Raw genomic sequence first — 9,348 nt, 5'->3', positions numbered from 1 at the left:
GTTTAAAGTATCAGGTGTGCTGAAATCAGAGCTGTATCATGCTCCATACTTCTCCTGGTAAGTGTTCAGGTTTACTCAAACTTCAGTTAATCAGCATGAACTCATAGGCCTCATAGGAACTCATAGGCCATCCCCTTCAGTGTTCTGACTGTAATCAAACGGCTGCACGTGATTGGTTGCCGATTGCAGCTTCGCCCTGGATTTAAATAATAAGTAATGAATAATAAAATACACATGCACACGAAAAACACCTTTGGTCACCGTGGTAACTGTTCTGGTGCTCAGGTGAAATGAGACTGGACTGGAATCCGGCAGCTTTGTGTACTTTGGTGAAACGGTGACCTCCGCTGATTCAGTGCAAATCTTTCGCCTAAGTGCAAATCACCTCATCGCGTATACTATCTTTTTTTTTCTTTTTTTCTCGCTGTTGTGTTTTGGCTGACAGCCTTGCCCAGGGAGATGTGTGGCTTATATACATTTGCTTAGCATTTGTTTTTATAAATTGTCCATTAGTTTACGATGTTATACTCCAGAGACCCGGCGGAAAAACATAAAAAATATATCTTTTTTTTTTTTTTTCTTCCTCAAAAATTATAAGTCCGTGTTCTTGAACTGCCCTCTGCCCTCTGTCCATGGTAACAGCCACTGTTGTGTTTCTGGCTGAAAGGAGTTTTAAATGCGTTCTTTTCATTCCTGTGTAATCTCACTGCTTCGTGTTTTTGTTTTTTTGCTGAAGTTACTGCTGTTGATACTGTCATGTTTTTGTATGTTCGCATATTGCATGTGCGAATCGTGGCATAAGTGTTCATGAGAAGATTTTCTTTTTTGTATTGCTCATCTCGGGTTGGGTACTATTCGGCATCACTGCGGTTTATTTAAATTATATGTCTCACCACACTTCCTACAGCATTATATTATCGTCCCGTCTGTGAAAGACCTTGTGTCATTAACTGTAAAGTATAGACATATCATTATCTTAAACGCAAGATTGCATACATCGCTGAGGTTGAATCAACACAATTTAATATCTGGACAGATTCATGAAGTTAATTCAGATTTTCAAAAAGAAGAAAAAGATTAAGTGTTTGGCAAACAATTACATTTCATAATTTTTTTTAGAATAGGCTACCTACAGTGTCGGTTTTGAACTGATTCAATTTCTGGAATCAAACTTAATCAATTTCCTTTACTTTTGATCTACGGACCTGTGGACTCCACTAAGTTAACACCCCTGTTATCTTGTGAACAAAATAAATATTGAATTGAGGGGGGGAATACGCTGCACCCCAGAACAGGTTATCTTAACAGAAAGCAGAAAGTCCTCACACAAAAGTGAATTCAGCATATATGTTCCCTCTAACCGCTAACATAGCCTACATTTTAGTTTCATTGCTGTTCCAGAATGAAACTAAAATGGAAGTAGTTCACGGAATCGGTCTCTGAATTTGTCTCACAAGAATTTCCACGTTATGCTTACATTGTATCAGCTCTCTTGTGTAAATAACTGATCTGTTTGATAATCCTGAATATTATTACATACGAACTTGATATTTAGATGAAAATATAAGATGATAATAACATGGTTTATTTTTTTATTAGCATTTTATTTTATTGATGAATATCTCTATAGTTTAATGAAATGGTACGGATTTGAAGTGTACGATTTAATGTGCCTGATTTGGAACCAATGGGACGCATTAGCATGTTCGCATGGTAATTATCCCAAGTCGGTTTTGTTTGATTTTTCAAATTATAAAAAAAAAAACTATGTTCATTGTTCACTTTGTCACTATCAGATACTGTAGTTCAAATTTACGTACTTGGATGTATCGTTTTGATGTGTCGTTAACCAAATATTTATGTGTACCAAAAATCACCATACCAGTGTACACGTCTTCCAAATACGACATCACCCCGCTTGGTAACTCCTTTGATCTGTCTGAATCTCGGTCTGAATCTCGTGCTGCACGTTCAAGAGAGCGTTATTTTAGGTCGGGTTGCCAGATAGCTGCAACAATCCTTCCTTCACATCTTCAGCATAGTGTTTACAAAAACAAAATCTGGAATCTTCGTCGCAAATATCGACGGTTTGGAAACGTCAGGTTTCAAAACACGGATATTATATTGGCACGTTGTTCACAACCCCCCCATCCCCACCGTAGCCAGTCGTTTTCGTGGTTTAGTGGTCCCCCCATAATGAAGGACGGTAAGGTGTATTGAACAGGGTAGCTGGGACTCCAATTGAGTTTTTGATTTACGTGACCCAGGACAATCAAAATGAATCCGTTCTTAATTGTACGTGTTGGTTGTTCCTGTACATGGGAATGCCAATAAAAATGTTTAGAAGCACAGTTCTATTAAAAAAATTGTATTTGAACATGTTTGTCGTTCCTGATTTGCAGTATGCTTGTGATGTGTTTGTTTTATGTCCTTGTTTGCTTTACATATTAGCCTACGACTTACTAATTTTAGTATTTCTGAAATCAAATAATCGAGGCATAATGTAAGCCCATATATCCAGTAGTCCCTTTGCGTTGTTAATTTGCCTATTACACCTAAAACGATGCCGCTCTGTGTGAATCCAAACGGTGAAATCATGCTTTATGCAAAATAGATCGAGTGGTTATTTTTCTACGTGGCCACAAGGGGGCAGGCGCTGCACGCACGCAGATGCAATGTGTTGTTCTTTCTCAACCTATTGGTGTTCCCTATAAATTGTGTACTATCTAGTTATCTGATTACTGCCTTGCATGGCAGCCTATTGCCTTTGGTGTGTGTGTGTGTGTGTGTGTGTGTGTGCGTGTGCGTGTGCACGTGCGTGTGAATGGGTGAACCAAGCTTCATTAGTTCCTTTCACAGGTGCAATTCTATTTTTCAGCCAGAAGAGGGCCATGTTCACTCTAGCTTCTCACCCTCTCCTCTGGTTGTGTCTTATCTCTTGAGGGTGCGGATAGATTCAGGCCTCCCCACTCACCCTGAATAAAGTTTTTAAACCTTATCTTACATAACCGGTGGGTTATATAATCACCGGTACATCAGCTGATCCAGGATCAGTGTAGGAAACCTGCCCAGTTGGAGCTGCTGTCATTATAAACGGGTGCAGTCTGAATCTGGGGCCAGGGAGCCCAGAGACTCATCGCCCCTGAATCTGGGGCCCAGAAGGGCAGCACAGGAGGGGCCGGGGCATAAAAGATGGGACAGGTCCTCGTGCAAACAGGGCCGTCTCACTTCCTGTGTTTACTTGGCATTTCTAATTCTCTAACCATGTACAAGCCTGCTCGTAAATGACCGCTGCTGCTGGCTTGTGAGAGTGAGTGCGACTTGCGGTTCACCTCTGAAACACGCAGTGCCAGACAGCTGCTCCTTCTCACACTGCACTGCCACACAGCTGCTCCTTCTCACACTGCAGTGCCACACAGCTGCTCCTTCTCACACTGCACTGCCACACAGCTGCTCCTTCTCACACTGCACTGCCACACAGCTGCTCCTTCTCACACTGCAGTGCCAGTGTGAGTGTGAGTGAGAGTGTGAGTGAGTGAGAGAGCGAGAGAGTGAGAGAGTGAGCGAGTGAGAGAGTGAGAGTGAGAGTGAGAGTGAGAGTGTGAGTGTGTGAGAGTGTGTGTGTGAGAGTGTGAGTGTGTGTGTGTGTGTGTGAGAGTGTGAGTGAGTGAGTGAGAGAGTGAGAGAGTGAGTGAGTGTGAGTGTGAGTGTGAGTGTGAGTGAGTGTGAGTGTGAGTGTGAGTGTGAGTGAGTGTGAGTGTGAGTGTGAGTGTGAGTGAGTGTGAGTGTGAGTGTGAGTGTGAGTGAGTGTGAGTGAGTGTGAGTGAGTGTGAGTGAAAGAGAGAGTGAGAGAGTGAGTGAGATAGTGAGAGAGTGAGAGTGTGAGTGAGAGAGTGAGTGTGAGTGAGAGAGTGAGATAGTGAGAGAGAGAGAGTGAGAGAGTGAGAGAGTGAGTGTGAGTGACAGAGTGAGGGAGTGAGAGAGCGAGAGAGCGAGAGAGTGAGGGAGTGAGAGTGCAGTCGTCCGTGTATTTGCTTCTGAAAGAGCCTTAGTCCTGACTGACTGCACGTGCAGAGCATCACACAAGAACTCTGTTTGGCGCTTAATGGAGATGCAGACACCATAACAAAGCTACAGACAAAGCTACAGACACCATGACAAAGCTACAGACAAAGCTACAGACACCATAACAAAGCTACAGACAAAGCTACAGACACCATGACAAAGCTACAGACAAAGCTAAAGACACCATAACAAAGCTACAGACAAAGATACAGACACCATGACAAAGCTACAGACAAAGATACAGACACCATGACAAAGCTACAGACAAAGATGCGGACACCATGACAAAGTTAAAGCTATAGGCACCATGACAAAGCACACACAGACAGATACAGACAAAGCTACAGAGAAAACCTACAGACAAAGATACAGACACCATAACAAAGCTATGTGATTTGAGCAACCCTTTGGTTATTTTCAATTTGAATGTGTTATTTTGAACAAAATAAAGGTTTGACCTTTTTTCCTAACAAAAGTCAGTTTTGACCCATAACACCACAGTTGCCACTATAGATACAAAAAAAGTATTTAATTTTGAATTTTTTATGAGACACTTTACAGAGTGTCACATTACATTACATTACATTACGTGGCATTTAGCAGACCCTCTTATCCAGAGCGACGTACAACAAAGTGCAAATCAAACACAAGAACAAGTGCCAAGAGGACCCGAGAGGACAGTACAGTTCCGAGTCCTAGCGTAAACATACAGAAATTCTGAACCCTTGAAGAGTACAATCAACTTTCAAACTAGCATATCACAGTTGGCAGCTAGAATACAACAATACAACAGCCAATAAAAAAAACAATACCTATACAAGTAACGATATCTATACATAAGTGCCATTACAGTCTAAGGCTAATTAGGGTGATTGTGAGTTGGGGAGGGAAAGGTGTAGCCTGAAGAGATGGGTCTTCAGTTGCGCTTGAAGGAGGTCAGAGACTCTGCCGTTCTGACATCCACCAGGAGGTCATTCCACCACCGTGGGACCAGGACAGACAGCAGTCGTGAGCGTGAACAGATTGTGACATGACACAGTCTTCCGCAAGTTTATTTTGCTTCATCGGCTTCATGTTGATTAATTTCTCCATACTGTGACTTCTCTCTCTCACCCTCAATGCCTCGAGCAGACAGTGAGACCTCCCTGCCTCTGCACCCTGCACATCTCGCTCAAGGTTGGGCATCGTTCCCTCCTGTGTGGTTTCGGTGGTGTAGTCAGGTCCTCCTATATTCCTGTTCTCTGAGCTCATACTGTGTTCCCGCCAGTACGAATGCAGAAATCTCTCAGACCCTCACCGTCTGCCTGTCTGGAAAATGGACGCAATCCAAGGAGGCAGAGGAAAGTGCTCTGGAGCCTCTGGGAAACCTACGTATAAAACATGGGTTCAGTGCTGAGGAGATTAAAAAAAAAACTAGACTTGCAAAACCAGCTAGCTACACGGGTAGGCAAAATAGAGATTCGCAACTGATATGAATACGTTTTGTTTTTAACTAAACTTCTCTTGATAATGTGAAGCAACCGATCAGTAACATCGATCTGGTAGTATAATTATGAATGAACATGAAACCGTGAACAGCTAAATAATGCATTCAGAATGAAGAGAAATCGTACAAATCCACATTCTCACCTGTGTGCGTCAGGTCATCTACTTTCCCAAGAACAGAATGATATTGGATGTCTCCAGACTCTTATAGTCACAGCAGGGTGTGGAGGCACTCTTTCACTTCTCTCCTTCGCTCCTGTGTGTCTTTTATATTGTCACAGCAGGGTGTGGCGACTGACTGGACCTGTTGAACTGCCTCGAATTGTAGACAACTCCTTCACTTTTATTTTCCTGTTCCTGAAATAGGTTTTCGTTGTGTGTGAGTGTGTGTATGTGAGTGTGTGAGTATGAGTGTGTGTGAGTGTGTGTGTGAGTGTGTGTGAGTGTGTGAGAGTGTGTGAGAGTGTGAGAGTGTGTGTGTGAGTGTGTGTGAGTGTGTGAGAGTGTGTGAGAGTGTGAGAGTGTGTGTGAGTGTGTGAGTGTGTGTGAGAGTGTGAGAGTGTGTGTGTGAGTGTGTGAGAGTGTGTGAGAGTGTGAGAGTGTGTGTGAGTGTGTGAGTGTGTGTGAGAGTGTGAGAGTGTGAGAGTGTGTGAGTGTGCGTGTGAGAGTGTGTGAGAGTGTGTGTGTGTGTCTGAGTGTGTGTGAGTGTGTAAGAGTGTGTGAGAGTGTGTGTGAGTGTGTAAGAGTGTGTGAGAGTGTGAGAGTGTTAGAGTGTGAGAGTGTGTGTGTGAGTGTGTGTGTGTTTGTATGAGTGTGAGTGTGAGTGAGTGTGAGTGTGAGAGTGTGTGAGAGTGTTAGAGTGTGAGAGTGAGTGTGTGTGAGTGTGTGAGAGTGTGTGAGAGTGTGAGTATTTTATTTTTATTTTTTTGGGGGGGGGGGGGGGGTTAAGACAAGAGGGATAGGGATATCAGAAAGGGGGGCGGGGGAAATCAGGAGGGAGGACTAAGGTACAGTTTGAAAAGGTGTGTTTCTAGTTTGCGTTGAGGGGATTCTGCTGTCCTGACAGTGGTAAGCAAGTCACAAAATGACACCATTACGAAATGACACCATGGCTTCCTCTTTTCTTTTGCTGGGTTTCAAACGGCTGTCTGTATGTGCATCAGGACCGTGTTTATAAAGCTAGAAGAGAAAAGACTTGCACTCACTCCGTGCTCCAAAGACAATCATGGTAATTTATTGAGCCATGAAAATGAGTGTGAGTGTGAGTGTGAGTGTGAGTGTGAGTGTGTGTGTGTGTGTGTGTGTGTGTGTGAGTGAGTGAGTGAGTGTGTGTGTGTGAGTGTGTGTGAGTGTGTGTGTGTGTGTGTGTGTGTGTGTGTGAGTGTGAGTGTGAGTGTGAGTGTGTGTGTGTGTGTGTGTGTGAGTGAGTGAGTGTGAGTGTGTGTGTGTGTGCGCATGAGACCCATTGTTATTATTATCTCAAGTAGAAGATATTGGCTTGACAAGTGAAATTGTATTCCTCAGCTCTGATTGGTTCAGAAGGTATTATAGTCTTCACCGCAAGGCCTGCGGAACTTCGATTGACGTGTCACCACTGCGTTGAGCCGCATTCTTGTCTCATGTGGTTACTGGTAGTCAGGACACACCTGAGGAATTAATGTGTGACTTTTCCGCCGTGTGGATTTCGGCCCCGGAATGTTCCCTTGTCTTCCAGCGTATTCACACGTTGCCAGGTCTGAAAGGGTGATGACGTGACTACCATGCGAAATTACCACCTACCACCACAGTCATCTGTAGCTCAACATAATTACCTGACAAACAAGCTCAGCAGATAAACATTGCATTATACCAACAGCGATAAACAAATCACTAAACCAACCAACCAGTCAATCAATGAATCAACCACCCAATCCGAGAAATAAATAAATCAACCAATCAGTCGTACGATTGATCAATTTAATTTTGAGTGGCGCCAATATAATTGTTCTAAGCAGGACACATCATATTGATATTGAGACCATGATAATTGTCACAAAGAACTCATATATAGTGAGCCAAATGTGGCAAACCTCTTTCTGGGCATACATACCAGCACTAGCAGACAGTTAAATACACAAACCGAACATGAGTATTGATCTTTAGTGTGTTTTTTTAATGAGACTTAAAATATGTTTTCTCTCAAGCAGAGGCAAATCTTGAAATCCAGTTGGCAAATTGGAAATCTATTTGTCTTATCTGGCAAAAGAGTAATTCGACAATAAGGTTCCTTGAATTGGCATAAACTTATGCAGTTGTTACATTGACTAACTAAGAAGTTAATCTGTACAGCCCTGTTAGGGTATCTGTCCATCACAAATTCATGTCGCCAACTGCATCAGTTCAATTCACGACGACTTATTTTTTGGTTTTTGCAGCGTGGCTCAGACTGAAATGAAGAAGGAAGTGGTTTAGTCAGACTGATAAGTGCAAAGCAGCGAGTCTCTGCATGGAGTCTGTAACTGTGCCGTGGAGTTATTGTTTGTATTTGCTTTGCATCCTGCAGAGTAAATGTGCACTTTCGGGCCCCTGAAATTGAATATAGAACGAAACTAGCTGGATGTGTACCCCTTCCCCCGCCCCCTCCCGTCCCAGAACAGGAACATCCCTGGTACTGTGACTGTGGGTTCTGTAATTGTCTATATGTGGGTCAGGTTATATAACTGCTGAGTCAGGAAGTGGAGCAGGGGGAAGTGGAGAAGGGGAAAGAGTGCCGTTGTCACAGACGGCCGGGTGGACAGAGGAAGTGAGAGAGTACGGAAGCCGCGGGTGACTCTGCAAAGCCAGCACCTACAACCCATAGTCCACTTTCTGCCCCTTGCATTCTCGGGTAGCACAGACCTTTGAGTTCACTTGGAAGTATGTGCCTATAAGTACTTGAGTGAGATGGTAAGTGGTTGGCATTTATATAGCGCCTTTACAAGTGCTGTACAATTGATGCTTTCCATTCACTCATTCACACACACACTCACACACCAATGGCAATTGGCTGCCATTCAAGGCACCAACCAGCTCGTCAGGAGCATTCGGGGGTTAGGTGTCTTGCTCAGGGACACTTTGACACAGCCCGGGCGGGGGATCAAACCGGCAACCCCCCATCGGCCAGACGACTCGTTGGTTCAAATAATTGTGAAATACTATAGGAACATTTGTTTAGATCACTCACACATAAGATACCTATAGCTTCACTTTTTAGTTGTTTTTACAATACTTAAATATTGCAGTTAGAAATACATTACATACAACAAAGTGCAAAGTGCATACCCATAACCAGGGATAAGTGCGCTGAAAGACCCTAGAGGGAAGTACAATTTCAACTGCTACCTGCACAACAAAGATAAGGACCAGGGCCATTGGAAAAATAATAATAAATATGAACAAGGAAACAAACAATACGGTTTTAAATTGCTTGACTTTCAAATGTGTAAATGCTTTTTAGATGCTGTTAACACAAAATGTATGTCCAATTTTACAAAGATAAACAAGGACACACTGTCATTGATTCAAAGCACCACTCTTGTGTAGCACCTCTGGTATTTCACCTGCGGTCATACATGAGTGCTAATGGCTCCCCCTTGTGGAGAATCAGCCTGCTAAATGTGGGTGAGTTAGTGAGAGTGTACGTGTGTGAGATTCCCCAGTAGTGTGTGTGTGTGTGTGTGTGTGTGTGTGTGAGTCCCCAGTAGTGTGTGTGTGTGTGTGTGTGAGAGAGTCCCCAGTAGTGTGTGTGTGTGTGTGTGAGAGAGTCCCCAGTAGTGTGTG

This window comes from Conger conger, chromosome 9 (assembly GCF_963514075.1).
Source record: "Conger conger chromosome 9, fConCon1.1, whole genome shotgun sequence".
Lineage (NCBI taxonomy): Eukaryota > Metazoa > Chordata > Actinopteri > Anguilliformes > Congridae > Conger > Conger conger.
This window is presented reverse-complemented; position numbering follows the sequence as displayed.